The sequence below is a fragment of the Equus caballus genome, chromosome 21 (assembly GCF_041296265.1).
Source record: "Equus caballus isolate H_3958 breed thoroughbred chromosome 21, TB-T2T, whole genome shotgun sequence".
Classification (NCBI taxonomy): Eukaryota; Metazoa; Chordata; class Mammalia; order Perissodactyla; family Equidae; genus Equus; species Equus caballus.
In genome coordinates, this window is record NC_091704.1 from 18,333,425 (window position 1) to 18,351,488 (window position 18,064).

Here is an 18,064-nt window from a genome sequence, read left to right on the forward strand (position 1 = left end):
TGTATGGAGTGGTTCCATCCAAATGAATGGACGGTGTTATTTTAAACTTCTAGTATTAAGTTTGGCTTTATCTTCTCTGCAGCCCAGTAGCCTTTGTTTATACTGGTACTTCATTTGAATATGAATTTATCCCTCCAAACTGGCCTATAAGGGACATTTGAGCACTCAAGTAAGGACGTTACTTACCACAGGTTTTCCTGTGTGGCCATAAGGTAGGTTTTTTAAAAAATGCAACTTAAATTGGATTGAAAAATAGAAAGTGTTAAATCTTCTGGCACATGTAACTTCCTGTGACAGCAAGTAATTCAGCAATGAATGAGTGCCTGTGATGACCCAGGTGCACCATGCTGGGTGCTGGGAACCTAGCAGGACGGATGCAGTTGGCCCTCCAGGAGCTTATATCCCAGTTGCAGACAAGTAAACAAAAGAATGAAAGAATATCCCAGGGCTTTTTTTGGGAATATCTCTGGATGTTGGGAGCTTAGGGTGGAGTTTCTTCCAGGTTTAGAAGTGAAACCTCACTACTCTTCTAATTTCCTCACTGGGCTCCTTGTTTCTGTTTCCTGTCTCTAAAAAGAGGCAGAAATTATGGCATTTTTCCAGTTGATTGTTGGCAATTGGCACTAGTTGATCCAAGATGACTGTGGCTGTAATCTTGGAGAAAGGAGAGAGTCTGGGATGGTCACTGCCAGGAGCATTTTTAGCTTTGCTTTTCTTGAAGTCGGTGGCAGTGTGTTTTTGGAATCCTGTGCATTTGTTCATGGCAGTGCATATTTTGCAAAGAGATAAACAGCTCTAAAAACCCTTCCCACCTTGTTTGAAATCTTAAAAAAAAAAAAAAAATTCAGACAAAAGGAGTGCCTGGCTGTTGTTTGTGGCATAGGAAAAGTGAGATTTCAAATAGACTGCTTTGTTGTGTATTAGTAGGTTCTTGGTGCACGGAGTTCCTCCTGCCCTAGGGTTCCCTCTTACACTCAGACTGGTTGAAGTGCTATTTTGACTTTCCTATGTTGTGGCCAGATTTGATGTTAATCCACATATCAATTATGTGACAGGTGCTTTTCTTAAGTGTATCTGTGAGGGGTGGAGCCAGAGAGCAGGAGTGGGCATACGCTCCAGCAGAGGATGAGGTTATTATGAGGAGAGTTTCTGGTAGTCTGTCTTCTTTTTCTTTCCTTCCACCCAAGTACTGACTCCGGAGGTGAAGAGGCAGGCCCAGGCCGGAAGTGGGCGTGGACAAGTAATGCAACTCTGCACATGACCAGGCTCCCACCTCTAGGCTCTGTTGTCCTTGGGAAGTGGATGCTTGCTCCCTCTTTACTTCCTGTTCCTCCGCCCTCCAGGCTGAGTTCTTGGGCCTCAACTTGAGCATAGAAAACACGTAAGCTGCTTTGTCATAGCTAGAAGCCGCCAGTGGACGTGCATTTGGCAATTCTGGGGGCTAAGCTAATGTACCCACAAACTCAGGATTATCTGGCAGGGTGGCCAACAGGATGGTTTCCTGTTGCATTGTCAGTATTCCCTGCTGAAGCTTGCCTGCAGAGGGCTGCTCTGGAGATGTGTATAGAACTTAAGGAAGCAGATGGTAGATTGGTCCTTCTACAAAAGTGTGCTCTTGAAGAATAGTTTGCTATTATTTGTCTTCGTTGCTTTGTAAAACTACCATGGGAGGCCCTGTATGCAGTAGAAACTTTAGAGCCCTGAGTTAACATCTGTTGCCAATCATCCTCTTTTTGCTTGAGGAAGATTGTCTCTGAGCTAACATCTGTGGTAATCTTCCTCTATTTTGTATGTGGGACGCTGCCACAGTATGGCTTGATGGTGGTGTGTAGGTCCATGCCTGGGATCTGAACCCGTGAACCCCAGGCTGCTGGAGTGGAGCACGCAAACTCAACCATTATGCCACCGGGCTGGCCTCAGTCTAAAATTCTTAACACAGCAGAACAATTTTTTAACTTGCATGGCATTTTCAAGGTTTAGGCTATATTTATATTTATATTTATACTTAAAAGCTTCCAAGCTTTATATTTAGCCTCTCAAAGCATCTCTATTGAAGGTTGACTTTTGATGTAAATTTGAAATAAAGATCTTACTCTTCCCAAATCAGGAGTTGGTAAAATGTAGGCCTGACTAGGTCAGCATGCTAGAGGGCATGGTGTTTGCTATCAAGCTGAAGGAGACAATTACAAAGACTTGCCACCTGTATTTTCTATAGTGAAATGCTGGGGACCAGCAGAGGAGGGGAGTACCCATCTTATTAGGAAAACTTTTGGCAGGAATATTTTTCCTCCTTCCTATGTCAAGTTGGAAGATCTGCCATTTAACACCTGGGGAGTGGGGTGTGAACTGGATACCAAGTTTTTAAAACATAGTTTTCTTCTTGTCTAAACGAAGGATGTTTTTTACCAGACTGATGATGTGACTAACACTGTTTCTTTGCTAAGCAGACTTAAGACTGTCATATAGCCTTTTTCTTTTCTGGTAGTTTTCTGACTTTATTTTCCTTTTAATTCATAGAAAACGTGGTTCACTTACTAATTTTTCAAAGACTTAAAATTGATGTAAATTAGATGGGCATTTTTTTGTAAGTCTTGTATAGATACAAAAGAGATATTCCTTGCCAACTGGTGACACATGCAGATGAAAACAGAGTGGGAGATACACTTCCGGTTCACGAGGATACTTCTGAGCAGTTAGTATTTAACCCTTTAGGGAAGTATTTGTGCTCAGAACTCTGTAATAGTGGGATATCATCAGGGCCACACAGAGACTAACTGCAGATGGAGCCTGAACTCCACGATGCATCAACACTAAAGTGTTCAGAATCGTGGTTAGAACGACACTCAAAACAAAACAGACACACGCTGACAAAGTGGCCCACCTCTAGAGAGCTGCACTTCAGAGCTTTTCAGCATGCATGACAGGGATGGGGCAAATGGGTGCTGCTCTGTCTCCCACAAACTCCTTATCCCGTGTGAGAATGTCATGATTTAAAAATGACATTGATGGGGCCAGCCCCAGTGGCCTAGTGGTTAAGTTTGGTATGTTCTGCTTCGGCAGCGCAGGTTCGGTTCCTAGGTGTGGACCAACACCACTCATCTGTCAGTGGCCATGCTGTGGTGGTGGCTCACCTGCAAAAAAAGAGGAAGATTGGTGGTGGATGTTAGGTCAGGGTGAATCTTCCTCAGCAAAAAAAAATAAATAAGTAAAAAATGAAAATGACATTTGTCGTAGCAGCTGTAATGTGTCTGGAGTATCATATTTTTCATAAAGCAGCATTATAATAGTCCTTTTAACTATTTTCTGGTGTTTGAAAAAAGTGCCAAAAATATCAAAGTACTAAGGAAACCAAATTCACATAGAAATGAATCTTTTCCTGTCCTTTCCCAACCAATTGCATTGTATCTCACCATGTGAGCATGAGTTTGGGGTGAAATAAGAAAATTTAGAGGACCGGCCTGGTGGCACAGTGGTTAAGTTCACATGTTCCACTTCGGCAGCCCAGGGTTTTCTGGTTTGGATCCCGGGTGCGGACATGGCCCCACTTGGCAAGCCATGCTGTGGTAGGCGTCCCATATATAAAGTAGAGGAAGATGGGCATGGATGTTAGCTCGGGGCTGGTCTTCCTCAGCAAAGAGAGGAGGATTGGTGGCAGATGTTAGCTCAGGGCTAATCTTCCTCAAAAAAAAAAAAAAAGAAAGAAAGAAAATTTAAAACAATTCTCTTTGAGAGATTGTGGTTATATTGTCCCTAAACTCAGTGAAAACAGTTTTAGACTTTAGAGTACTAAAAATGCAAAGTATGGAAAGCAGCCAATGCTCTTTTTCATAAGGATACTTTTTTTTAAAACTTGGTACACTTTTGAGTGAACAACCTGTTTATTCTTTAGAGAGCTTCTCAGAAAACAAGGGGCATTCTGGTATCACTATTAGATAGCAGTAATCTCAAAATTAGTTAAAGTCTACATAACTAGTTCTGCTTAGCTTGTGAATTTAAGTAAGTAGTCAACAATTCATTATGTGTTTTGAGAGAGAAAGGCATCTAGAAAGTTTAAAGGATAATGACTCCATCCTTTTTCAGCCTTTTCTGCCCCAAAGCCCCCACACTCCAGGTGTAACCAGCTCTGGCCTTTCCCTCTGCTGCTCTGGATGCCTCAGATGCTCATTCATTAAGACCTGGCTCAATTGTCACATCCACAAAGATTTCCCAGACCCTTTCTGAGCAGGAGAGCAGCCCCTTCCTCTGTGATTCCTCAGTCTTTCCCATGAATGAATTTTCTGCATTGAAATCATTCTGTGTTTCTGTGCCACCAGCCTGTGAACTTGTGGAGCCAGTGCCTGCAGGTTCCCTTGCAAAACCCTTGGGACGCATGGTTTCTGACAGTTCTGTTGATCTGTGTTCATCCTGTAAGAATCTTAAATTTTATCCACCAGAAACTTTAAAGAAATTTTCTGATCGAAAACAAAAAAGTACAGTACCTCAAACATTCAGTAGATGATGCTACTCCTTTTCAGTCAGTTTCACACTACTGTGGAGCCTTTGACCAATTTCTGCTGTAAAAGAGGACACAAACATGGAATTTGGCCCAAATTTCTTTTCTTCAGTCCCTCTGCAGGAACAGGCTCAGATGGTGTTTAGAAGTGTAGCTAGGGACCTGCCCCGTGGCTGAGTGGTTAAGTTTGCGCGCTCCGCTTTGGCGGCCCAGGGTTTCTCTGGTTCGAATCCTGGGCGCGGACATGGCACTGCTTGTCAGGCCACGTTGAGGTGGCGTCTAACATGCCACAACTAGAAGGACCTGCAACTAAAATATACAACTATGTACTGGGGGGGATTTGGGGAGAAAAAGCAGAAAAAAAAAGAAGATTGGCAGCAGTTGTTAGCTCAGGTGCCAATCTTAAAAAAAAAAGTTTAATAGTACGTTAGAAAGATAATTAGAATATTTTTGCAGTGGTTAATGTGGAAGGAGGCTTGGTTATTATGAGCAAGGATCTGGTGTATGAATGATAGGAAGTTTAAAGTGAATTTGAAAGAAAATTTTGTTTAAATAACAAGTGTTTTTTAAAATATTAACGGGTATTCATAAGTATTCATTGACTGCCTTATTCTTAGGGCAGAGGAAAAACTTCAAGAAAAACTTGGTTCTGGCCTTCGTTGTCTCTAATTAGAGTTTCTTCAGCTTTAGAATGGCATCTGAAGGTGATTGCATCATATTTCATAATCACCCAGCTGAACTATTTGCTGTTTAGTCCAGTACTAGGCACCAAGGCGGCAAGGTCTTTAGTCTAAGCAGCCTTAGCATTTGCCTGCCTGAGCCTTGGGGACCCCAAACGGGTCTGCATTCACTGTTGCTTTTTCCATCTACACACCTGGCCTTCTCTTCCTATCACAAAAATAAACCCTATGTTTCACCTCACCCCCGCCCCTGCTTTCCCAGCTGGAGAAGTTGGTACTGCCCTCTGGAGCAGCCCACCTGTCACCAGTGCACCTCTCAGTCCACAGGGGTGTGTCATTAATATGTTGCAGCTGATGCCTCCCTCTTTAAAACAGAGTGGTTGTTGCCTTGGTGACACACAGGGCTTGTCAGCTCAGACTCTGGAATCCCTACATCTATCTCAAGTCTGTGGTCTCCCATCTGACCACACTTTGCTCCGTTTGTAGTTAATTAAGTTGGCATTAATCAAGACCCAGGTGAGGAGCTGAGATAATATTTTGCTTGTATTGCTTTAATATACATCATCTGATTAATTGTTATGGTGTAAAGCAGTTCTCAAAATATAAGGCTGCTGAATTAGAGAGAAAATCCTGGTAATTGCTTTAACCCATTCCTGCACATGGGATCAGGGAGCTTCCTGCTTCTCTATACCAAGTCACTTGTTTGAGAATAAGACTGTTCTTGTTTGGTTTTTGAATTTGAACATTTGAATTTCTTTGTAGCAAATCAAATCCCTCACCAAACTTGGTTAAGGAAGGCGTTTGGGGGGTCAACAATTTATATTTTGTATCATTTTTAGTTTGAGGAATGCTTCTCTTTTCCCCCAGGGAGGTTGTGCCAGATCTTGCATCAAACAGTTGAAAGATTTTGGTGGTGGTGTGGGGGGACAGCGGTGGAATCAACGACAAAAAGTTACTGATTATGTGAGAAACGCAGCACAGAATTAAAATGGCCTTTTTTGAACTTCTTGTTGGGGGCTGGCCACATAGCAGAAAAACAATTTTATTTGTAAAACTTGTTCTACATTAAGTGTTTTTCAAGGTTCCCCTCAAGACCAATAGTGGGATGAGATTACATTGATTCTCTTTTTAAAAATGAAATAGAAAATATCAGAGTACATTGTAAGTGGTAAAGGTATGTTTGGTGAAACTTTTGTTTCAGTTGTATGAATATGTATTAGGATGTGTTTTGAAAAAATTAAAAGCCACTGTTTAGGAGTCTAGGTGTCTCATCATGAATTATTTGTTTTAATGCTGGAAAAAGAATATGAAAAGGGCCTTATCTGGTGATTTTTCAGAACGTGATCTTGATATTGAGAGCCTTGTAATACTAGATTTTTTATTTTCCCTATTGAAATTGTGTTTCGCTTTATGTAGTTTAACATCTCCAAAGCTCATCCTCTCTTAGGTTAGACTATGTCCTGTTTCCTCTATGTCACTGGAGAGGGAAGGGTGCAGATTTGCCTCCTGGGGGGTTTCACCTTCTCCCCGAGGCACGGGGACAGACGGGGATAACTGGAGAGGGAGAGCAGTCATCCCCCAGGTGTCTTCGAGTGGGTGGGTCTGGAGCTTTCTTCGTAGAACTTTGTTCACGGCGCTGGAGAAGTGATGGTTCAGCCGATTCCCTGTAGGGGAGCTTCTGGGTGTCGATCCCGCGGGGGTGGCATTCTAACCTCCGTTTTCAGAAGCAGCTGAGTTGCCTGAGGTCGCGCAGCTCAACTGGAGCGAGGTCAGCAGTGAGCGCGTCGTGAGTCAGCCCTGGGCGCAGCCCGCCCTGTTCTGCCGCTCGTGAGCTGGCGACGACCTCTCGGTCCTGCGGAGAGCGCTGGGGTTCCGCGGGACGGAAGCCCGCCCGAGCCCGCGTGGGAAACCAGCGAGCGGAGCTGGGCGTCGCGTGAACCGCAGCTGGGAGGGGCGGTGCTTCCGGGGCGGTCCTGGCCGGCCTGGTCCCGCCCTCCCGCCACCTGGCACCGCCTCTCGCACTCAGGCCCCGCCCACAGGCCGCTTGGCCCCGCCCAGCCGGGCGCGGGCGGGCGGCGTCGCCTTTAAGAGCTCCCCGGTGTTTTGGGGGCCGCGGGCCGGGCGCGCTGACCTGGTGCGCATGTCCCGGGCGGTGACGCCGGCGCCGGGCTCCATGTGTGCGGCCGAGGGGCGCATTATCTGGCCGGCGGCGCGGGCGGGCGGGCGGACCGGCGGAGCGAGCGCCGCGGGCCCTGGCGGCCCCACAGGCGGAGCGAGCGCGCGCGGCCCGGCGCCCTCGGCCCCTCGGCCGCCCGGCCCGGCAGGCGACCCCGGCTCCACGGCCCGGCGAACCCGCGCGCTGCCCTAGGGCCCGGCCGGCCCGCGGCCCGGTAAGTTCCGGACCAAACTTGGCGGGGGCCGGGGTCAGATCCGGGGCGCGCCGTGGAGACTGGAGCGGCGGTGGCGGCGTGGGTCAGGCAGGGTTGGGGAGCTGGGGGATCGGGGGGCTGCGAGGGACCCCCGCGTCAGTGTGGAAAAGTGAGAGCAAGCGAGTTCTACTCCTTGTATTCCGGGAGCGTCTTCCTCGCGCTGCCCTGGAAAGTTCCGCGCTCCGACGCCGCCCGGGCACGTGGGGGCCGGGCCGGTTGGGGGTCCCGGAAAGTCGCGGCGACGCCCCTTTTTCTCCTGCTCTTCCTCTGGGGCCTGGGCAGGGGCCGAGCCTCAAGGCGCCGCTTCAGAGCGGCCGGGACGGACGGGCGGGAGGGGGGACGACGGCGGGCGGCACGTGGGCGCGCGGGCTGAGGTCTGGGGCGGGGGCGGGGGTCCCAGGCGGGCCGGGCCGCCGCGTTGAACCCCGCGGCGGCGGCGGCGACGGAGGCAGCGGATCCCGTGTCAGAATAAGAGTCCCCGCGCGCCCACGCCTGCAGGGCCAGCCCTCCCCCGCTCGCGCCGTTCCTGCCTGACCCCCGGTAGCCGCGGGACCCTTCCCCTCCCTGGGCTCCACCCCTTCACAGGGCCCTACACTTTAAATTTGCTTCCCCATCTAGGCGGTGGGCTGTATTGATTTCCTTTTTCGCACCTGGAATGGGTCGGCATCAGTGACTAGACAGCAGCAGCTGGCCTTTTAAAGGGATTATTGCCAAGAATCGGAATTGATCACTTCAACAAGGAAAGGCTTGTGGGCAGGGCCCCAGCCTACAGCGTGACTGACATTTGGAGTGTGCGCACTGCCCTGGGACCCAGAAATGAATGGGGGCCCCTCCCTTAGAAACTGAATGACAACTGTTGGGTGCGCGTTTCTGCCCTGCCCTGGGAATTTTACAGGGACTGCTTAATTTTCTGTATCTGACACAACGTCTTTAGGTGTGTAGTTCATCCTTATCTTAAGAGCTTTGAGTTCTTTAGATCAAAGTCCGAGTTAGTTACTTGAGCTTTTAATTTTCTCTCTTCCTCACCTTTTCACTTCTTTGAGTTTTCTTGGAGTACACAGTGCTTGTTAAGTCTCTGGTTCTGTGTCCATTTCGCACAGTGACACCTTCTGGCTGGGGCAGCACACAGAAACTGACGGACAAACAGCCTTCCGGGCTGCTCCTTCAGTCTTGGGCTGACTGTCCTGTTGATGTTTTTTTTCTTCTGATGGTGGTTACAAGTTTTCTTTTAAGTTTGGTTACATGAAATAGTGTTTGCTGGCACAAGATCAGTAGCTTGTTAGACCTGACAGCAAACTGTGGAGGAGGACTAATAGATCATATTAGTCTCCGGATTTGAGTGCCTACTGTGTGCCAAGCTCAGTGCAGAGATATCTTCCGTGCCTGTAACAATGCCATGGGCAGGGGTAATATAATCACCACTTTACATGTGAGGATACTGAGGCTAGTGGGAGTCAGGCTGCTTCCCCAAGGCTGCTGAGTGGTGAAGGTCAGAGCTGGACTTAAGCCTGCCCTGTGGGGCACCAGAGCTGACCAATGCTCCTGTTTGCAAACCCAATATGTGAGCATTTCCTGGGAGCTCCTAAAACGCGAAGTCATTTACTTGTCCAGGTTCCAGTGTACCTCTGCTGGGAGCTGGGAGATGACCTGGTGACTTGGGGACACCGTTCTAGCCCTGCTTTGTCCTCGGAGAACTGAGTTACCAGCTGGCCTTGAAGGAGCCAAGCCTCTGTGCATTCACTTCTTCAGCTTTCAACTCAGAAAAGTTGGCCCTTTTCTAGAGGAGGCAGTTGAAAAGGGGGCTTTTAGGAGCAATTTGCTTGACCTTCTCCTTACTTATTCTTCTGCTCTTCATCTTTTATCCCTTATTCCTCCCCTAAAATTCTGAGGCTGATTTTTACAGAGGATTGCCTGTCGTCTTGGATGTGATGTAGAGAATGGGATAACTGCCATATTACTGATTTGGATGCATTATTTCCACTCAGATGACATCATTTTTTTTAATGTCAAGTCATCTCTATTAATGCAGTATCATTTGGCAGAGCCTACAATGTTATATTTTAATAGTGAGGAAAGAAATAATGCTACTCTTGGTAGAAAAAATCCTGGAAGGATTTGTACCAAAATGTCAACAACAAAATCTCTGGATTAGGGTTAGCAGTAGTTTTTTTCCTTAAACTTTTTGGTATCTCTGTATTTTATGATTATTTTAACAATGAGGAGCATTTTTTATTTCAGTAATAAAACACATTTTAAAGACTCTAATTCTCAACTCTTCAGTAGCTCCTCTCACATGTTTTGCATCATTTATTTTGTGAATTTTTGGCGTTGCAAGTAGTGATTTCTGGATTGACTTATTCAATAAATGTCGGAGTGCATACAGTGCCTCCAGCACTGTGCTAAGAATCCCTGCTCAGCAGAGTTTACTGTGAGATTAGTGGGAGAGAAGTCATAATTAATCTCATAAACGTGGGGAAATTTACAAGGGCCAAGGAGAAAAGGACGCCATGACCTGGTGAGCAAAGCTTGAGGGGGCCTTCCACCAACTGGGATCTGAGGACAAGTAGGAGCTACATATATAAAAGAGAAAAGAGAGAGCGTTTCTGGCAGAGAGAGTGCTTGGGACTGAAGGAAGGTCGGAGTGGTTGGAGCATAGCTGAGCGGGCGTTGGGTCTGAAGGGTTCTGGGATTTACCTTGAGAGCATTGGGACCCCTTTGAAGAGGCTCAGCCAGGACCTTGTTGGGCCTTAGCAGACAACTGAAGGATAATTCTGAAGGACGTGGGTGGGGAAATAGCAAAGCCTTTCGGAAATGGTGGCATTTTCTGGTGTTTGTTCTCTTGGGAGAAAATTAAGAATGACCCACAGAGTTTTGGATATGTCAGTTCTCAACAGAGACAGAAATGTAATGCCCTTACCGCTGAATTCAGTTAACAACTGTCAGTGTGCTAGCCTCTAAAAGCATGGGCAACTCAAATGCTTGTCTGGAGAACTGCCTGCTTGAGCTTGGGGTATTTCTGTGCCATTAAATGCAGCGGCCAAGGTTATTGTGCCTAGACTGATAATTGAGTTAATTTATGCTCATTGTAGAAAACTAGGAAGATTATGAAACAAGTGAGTAGGTGAGGTGTTCATGAGCACTCATCCTGGGGTAATAGTAACAGTTGTAGGGTTGGGAAGTGCAGCAGAACCAGAAGAACGAGTTGGCAGTGTCATAGTTTGAGGCTTACAGAACTGTGCAGGGTCGTTTGTTAAAATGGATGCTCTTGAGTTAGCTAAACTGTTTTAGGAAGTGAGTTAGGCAGTCTGGCCTCAGATTGCTGTTCTCTCAGGTAGCGAAACTTATTTGATGTCCTAACTGTGCAAAGCTACATTTTTGACTTGAATTAGGAAGGCAGCATGTTAAGGTTGAGATAAAAAAAAAAAAAAAAAAAAAAGGTTGGGGGGACTCAAATCATGGCAGTGAGGTGGAAGTAGTGAGACTTAGAAACAAAGGTACCAGCTCGGGACAGATCTTGCACACGAGTGGATTCCAGCAAACATGATCCAGGACTTTTTAGTCAAGAGGAATGTCAGACCGTGGGCTTCTTGCCCCTCCTCTTGCTTGCTAGGCTGTATTTGTGACCTCTTTTTGTCTGATGAAAATGTAGGTTAGTGTTTTAGAAGACAAAGGAACCTAACTCTAATTGAATACCTGCAGGTAGCCTTAGAAAGTGGCTGGGAATCTTTCAGAACCCCCAAAGGTGTGGGGAAAAGGGCCCTTGCAGCTTCTCAGTGCACTACACCCACTTTCTCTTTCTTGATCCTCTCAAAGTTACCCCTGTTTCACAGATGAATTTATCAGGGGCCTTGCCTTCCTGTTCTCCTGATTCCTGGTTCTTGGGCTCCTTATATGAAAGGACTGAAGACTTGATATCTGTCCGAGGTGCGGAGAGGTCAGCATCTGAGATAGGATGTGCTGGCAGGGGATGGACAGTTCCTGAAAGCAGGCTCCCAGCAAATTGAGGTAGGAGTTTTGGGGAAGATTTGAGGCTGTAGGACTTGGAGGCTGCTTGGCCTCAAAGATAGCCAGGTGCACTTGCAGCTGGGGGAGGAGGGTGAAGCAGCTTGGGGTTGGTGAGAAAGTCTCTACTTGTTTGAGGTTGAGGAATCCTTCAGCCATTCTTCTTGCAGCTCCATCTCCAGACCCAGCACCACCTGACCTGTCTTGCTGGTCAGATCTTTTGATTTGAACCTTCAAACTTAATTCGGCCTAAATCAGGTGCCACCTTTGAGCACACTTTAAAAAATACTGCTGCATTATAGTGGCTGACCAGCTCCTTCGGGTGCCAGGGAGGCTGCTCCATGTCCAGTGCTGCCTGCTGTTTGCTGAGTGAGGCCCTGGGCCTGTTCCTGGGCAGCAGGTCCCTGCAGCAGTTGTGGCCCAGCCCTGGCTTTGCCTCTGACAGGTTGGGTGTGAACTCTGCTGGGCCACTTCCTAGTGAGGTGACCTTGCTGAACCTCACCCTCTGTTTCCCATTTGTAAAAAGGAGGTGGTAATGTCTGCCTTGAATGGCTGAGTTGGGAGTAAGATAATAAATTCAAGTGGCTTAGCACAGTGCCTAGTGCATGTGCCTGCTCCATAAATTGGAGTTCAGTGAGTGTGCTGTTATGATAGGACGAAGCATAATGGCTGCTCTGCTTCTCCCATGTGGAGCACCTGCATGCTTGTGGAGGGACAACAAACCATCACTGTTTGCTTGGTGCCCCTTGGAGCCACAGCCTGTCCCCATGTTCTAGATGGAAGAAGGCGAAGGCCCCTATAGAGGGTGACACTTGCTAGGGTCACCTTGCTGATTATTCCACAGCTAGCTGGGAGTGGGCCCCAGGCTTTCTGATTTCAGACTTTGCGTGTTTTTCCCACCAACCTTGGCTCTTCTCTAGAGATACAGAATAGCTGGGTTGGTGGTGCCCCACTGGAGGCAAGGAGGCAGCCCTTTTCCTGGCCCTGGGCTTGCTAAACCCCACATTCTGACTTTCAGGGGCAGCCCCTCCGTCTGTGAGATGGGAAGATGTTTGACAGGCAGATATGTCATGGGGGTCTTCCATTTGAGAATCAGAAGGCACTTCTGGTTTTATCCCTGAGTAGACTCTGGCAAATGAGGGGAAGTGGGTTGCCTGATGGTACCTACAGCAGTAAATGGGAGAGCCTGGGTCCTAATGTCATCTTCTTTCTGGATTTACAGCTTCTAGCCAGCTTGGGAATTGGACACATCTGGCTTTGTCATTGATTACAGCTTCTGCTGTTCAACCTTGAGCAGGTGGTGTGGCCACTTTGCCTCAGCTTTCCCATCTGTAGATAGGGAAATGTATCTGACCACATAGGGATGGCTGTGAGGACAAGTGGGAAATGGTTGCAAGTAGCCAGGTCTATCCCAGCCCCTGCTCCTCCCTTCACCTCTGAGACAAAATTCTTCTCCCCTTGGATGACAGCTACATGATGATCCCCCTAGGGTCTCACATTTCAGGTTATCACACATGATGAAACACTCAGATTGAGGAGCTAGATTTTCTGTATAACAAAATCCCACCACAGCCTAACAATTTGGAGTTCTTTGGAGCTCTTTGTAAGGAGATCTCACCTAAAAGATTTGGTCAGATTATCCCCTAAGGAGATCTCACCTAAAAAATTTGGTCAGATTATCCAGAAGGGAAGTGAAAAGCCCCGGTGGCCTTAAATTTGCATATAATCCCAACATAACATTTCCTCCGATCCTAGTTGTTCTATGCAATTAGCCTTTGAGTCAGTGGCTGTTAAATTCTCAACACATTCATACCTTAGAGGCAGCTGCTCACTGTGTTCTTGGAGCAAGTTTTAGGCCACTATTCTCGTCACTTGAGTTTCCAGTTGGTGGATTTTTGTGGCAATGACAACAGGATTTTAGTCTCTTGTGTGTTTGGGGCAGGCTCACTCTGCTAGCCAGTTGTGAAAACTTTGCTGCTACAACCTTCATTCACATCCAGAGGAAACATCTGTCCCCAGTTTCTCAATGGTTTTGGGAAGTAGGAGCATGGCTAACTGAATTCTCGGTTTGCAGGCATTGATTAAATTGGTTGAGTCACTCCAGTCCTTTGGTGTTCTCAGGACTTTCGTATCATTGACGGAGCACCTGGACTTCATTTTCTTTTGTCTCATGTATTATCCCTGTGCATTTAAAGGGTTAGGGCCCACCGCCTTCAGTGGTGGTGGTTTTTTCAGAGAATTCTGTAGTCAGATCCCTCCCTGGGATTCACTTAGACCCACTGGAACTGTGGGAGATTTTGAGGGTTCCATTAGTGTTTTCCTTAACACTTTTGTGTGATTAACTGACATTCTCAGCAGTTTGTATGTGGGTCATGTGTCTCCTGCCTCCCATCCCTAAATCTTTAGTGAAGGTTTTAATGTTGAGGCTTTTTCTCTCTTTCCAGCCATACAAGTGAGATTTCCTGCTGCTGAAGTCTGGGGAGGAGTTGCGAGTACTAGGAGTTGCCTGGTCTGCTTTTGAAGTTTTCTTGGGCTAAGATATTAACCTACTGAGTCTGAATGGAAATGTAATTGCAGCCTTACTGTCAATTTATATTTGTCAGTCAAAGCATTGGAAACGTAACTATTTTTGGTTTTGGGCAGCAGACAAGTTTAGGATTCACCTGGGGACTAGCTTGCTTCTCTGTGCTGTTATGCAGAACCTAGCACATGGCACACAGACTTCAAGATGAGCAGGGCAGCCCTTGATGTTACAAGCTGGAAACTGAGGCCCAAGAGGAGTGGCCTGCCCCGAGTTAATTTGCAGAAGGAGGAGAACATAACTCTCTGTTCCCTCCTGGAGCTCCTCTCTGATCCCTGTTATCCTTATTTCTTCATGGCTTGGTTAGTTTTGTTTTAGGTTCCTCCTCCCTTTATTTATGTAGGTCCGTTGGCAGGTTTCCTTCCTCAGGGCCTTGTCTTTTTTTGAGTCTTGAGGTCATTGTGGTGTCTGTAGTGTGGGCATGGGACAGGACACAGGGAGGAGGAACTTGGGGCTGCTTCTGGAATCTCAGGGCTGACTTTTTAAGAAAACTGTGGCAGTGTTTCCTGTTCTGGAACTGAGAGGGTGATGGTTTTCACTTTTATGAGCATAAACCTGCTTTTCCCCATGTATTAAAAAAAAGTTACGGCACTTACTTAACTTGTAGATATCCTTCAGGTGCTTATGTGGGTGACCATTTCAAGGTCCAAAAAAGCAACCGATGGAAATAAAGTGGAACAGGCTGAATCTCGGGTCCTGTGCCAGGCTCCAGCAGTCAGTTGTGCTGTCCAGGGTGAGAGAGAGGGTCCTTAACACTCAGCTAAGGGTGCTGGATGATTCTAGAACAGCGTAAACTGGCTGCTAAAAAGCTCTAAGGGAGATTATTTCTTGCATATCCCTTATATCTGGGGGAGTCCTTTCTGGTTGCTGGAGTGGTCTTTAAACTGCATCACAGGAGAACTGGTTAGAGGGATTGAACATGTTTTGTTTGGAGGAGAGAAGATTGGGGATGAGGGGCAGCGAGGGGTTCCAGTGGGCCCATTGATGAGTTAGAATCTCAGCTCAGGATCCAACAGACGGCCTTTCCTGCTGCTGGCACCATCGGGCACCTGCTCACCCCCTTGGGGAGTATGGAAGGTGTTCCTCTTACTTCCCAGAGATAAGATCAGGTGACCCTGTCACAAAGGCAGCAGAAGTGGACATATTCTCACCTGGGGCAGGGGCTCAGCATTGGTTGAGCTCAGAAACGTGTACCCCACCTTTATGAAGGTGAAGGTGGTGGGAGCGTGTCCACTCTGTTGCCTTGGTTTATTGCTTAAGGGCAAAGGATACTTAAATTGCTTAGAAAAATTAGGGTAACTTTGATCTGTTTAACCAGTCTTCTGAGTCTGTGAACTGCTGTTGGCCTTTTTTTTTTTTTAAGTTATTTTAAAAAGTTAACCCATCGACATTTAAGATGCTAAGCTACTTCTGTAAGTGCTCCATGGCATGAAATGCAGTATGGGCTTCTTATTGTTGCATGATAAATGAACAGAGCAGGAGATGCATTGCTGGCTTTGGAATTCTCTAAGCAGATCTTCTTAGCCAGGAGGCTGGGATGGGTGACAGGGATGCAGAGGTGTCCTTGTAGCCAGGTGGCCCCAGCCCCAGGCTGTGAGTAGCTCTCATTTTACTCCAGTGCACTGTGCAAATATCATTTTAGTTACATACCATAACATGAAAAAGATGGGGCATCTGATCTGTATCTTCCCTGCCCAGTCCCAGCACACTATTCTAAGAAGAGATGGTTTTCTTGGTCTTGGGGCTGTCCACAGGTCTTGTGGAGAGGGTTTGTGACACACTAGACTAGACCATTCACAAGGAGCGTTCCCTTGCACTGGAGCATCAGGGAGGGATGGAATTGGCAGATCACCCTCCCAGACATCAGGGTTTATGGAAAGTCATAGTGGAAAAGAAGGTTGAAAAATGCGGGTTGTTCTGATTATTGTTGATGACCTTAAATAGAAGGCTGTTTACACTTCGTCCTTAAAGCATGGAGAGTCCTCAGAGATTTATAAGGAGGAAAGTGTCCACTTGAATTGGGCAGGGAGGCCACTCAGGAAAAAAGGCCATTGATAAAAGGCAGGCATGAGCTAATACAGCCTTGAATTTGCCTGGTGGGGAATAAAAAGCAGGGACAGGTGCCAAAGACACTGCAGGGAGATTGGGTGGGGATTAACTGGACACCCGGGGCCGAGGACAAATCGTTTGTGCATTCAGCAACTGGGATCCCTTCCTTGCTTGGCCTGTGCTTTGCCTCTGGGTTCTGGTGATGGGTGAGACAGCCTATTCCTGCCCTCAGGGGTCTTATGTCCACATCGGGGAGACAGGGCAAGGTGCCCTAAGAAAGAGGAAGGGCAGGCAGGCACACATCTGAGAGACAGGTGACAGCTGAATGAGGACTAGAGGGTGACACAGGCCCTAACATTGTGGGTCTTTGGTTTTAGGGGTGCTGAGTTTGAGCAAAGATGAGGTGAGCTGGGTCCTGGAGAGGGTGGTCCAAAGTTGTATGTACTGCCTGGGAGAAGGTGTGTGTTGATGAAATAACCTGGCCTATGGCCTTGGATGGCTGCTCTCTGCTTCACTTTCCTGGGAGGACACAGTGGGTTGAGGCAGGGAGGCCCTGTGTGACCATCAAGACCCTCATGAACTCAAGGGGCATGTCTGTGACCCTACTGGATTGTGGCTGGCTCCAGGGGCAGTTGCAGAATTTGATTTATCCTTGCATCTCCTCCTCCCCAAACTAATAGTGTTTTGTGTTAGGTGAAAATTCGATGAAAGGTGAAAGAGGGACCATCTCATATATGTAGGAGAAATTTGTTCCGCTTTGCTCCCAAGAGTGAAGTAGTGCTGGATAGATGGAAATGAGAGGGACACGGTCCTCAACTTAGCCTGAAAAAAGCTTTGTAGCAATTAGAGGGGCCAGGAAGAGGCTTGATGTGATTCCACTGCTCTGGGAGCTTGTTGGTAACCAGCATTTTCTAGATGCTGAGGATTTTCCAGCTTGAGGTTTTGGACACTATTACAGAAAGATGGAGAGAGATTAAGAAGCTTCTCTGAAACATCTGCATGAATTATTCGAACAGCTGCTGCTTACTGGTTTGAGAAAGTTTTCTTTTTATTTTATTATTTTTAATTTTTTATTTATTTTTATTTCTTGAGGAAGATTAGCCCTGAGCCAACTACTGCCAATCCTCCTGTTTTTGCTGAGGAAGACTGGCCCTGAGCTAACATCCATGCCCATCTTCCTCTATTTTATTCGTGGGATGCCTACCACAGCATAGCTTGCCAAGCAGTGCCATGTCCACACCCGGGATCTGAACCGGCGAACCCCGGGCCGCCCAGAAGCAGAATGTATGAACTTAATCGCTGCACCACCGGGCTGGCCCCTTGAGAAGGTTTTCTTGTTTCATGCATTGCTCAAATGTTTTCAAACCTTGGCTCTTTTGGCAGAGTCCAGGGGAGAAGACCAAGTGGGTGTCCTGCTGAGTGACAACGCTGGTTTTGAGAGTGGGGAAGGGTTGTAGTTTCAGGAAGGAAAAGGGCCTTGGGGATTTGGCACTTGGAAAAAAAAGACTTGGGTCCAAGAGTGGCTCCTGGCTGGTGATGACCATGATGCTGTTGGGGTCCTGATTTTGGGGTTGAGGGTGGGAGTGAGGAGTTGGTGGGGTAAATGAGAGCAGCAGCCTGGTGCCTCGTGTACAGAGCTGGGAGGGCCGGGGTGTGCCCTGCCTGCCACCCACCCTGGAAACCTTTCCCTGCAGGACCTGAGCTGTCCCCTGGGCCATGTGTATTCTGCTGCTCTTGAACTCTCCTTGCTGGCTTAGAGGCCAGGGGACTGGTCTCCTTCTCATTAGTCTGTCTGCTCTATTCCCTGCCTCACACTGTGAGCACTGTGCTG

At 47.4% G+C, this 18,064-nt stretch overlaps 1 protein-coding gene across 12 annotated transcripts in view; it reads left to right on the forward strand.

Moving 5' to 3' along the window:
* GATAD2A (GATA zinc finger domain containing 2A) overlaps positions 1-18,064 on the forward strand; it is a 97,858-nt gene that overhangs the window by 5,419 nt on the left and 74,375 nt on the right. For 3 of the 12 annotated variants that reach the window (XM_023625544.2, XM_023625547.2, XM_070246724.1), the window contains exon 1: positions 7,425-7,562. The exons of 8 other annotated variants lie outside the window; for them this stretch is intronic. The gene's annotated coding sequence lies outside the window, so the exon portion shown is untranslated. Of the gene's footprint in view, positions 1-7,359; positions 7,563-18,064 lie in introns of those variants that run through there. One more of the 12 variants, XM_070246727.1, reaches the window with a different exon arrangement.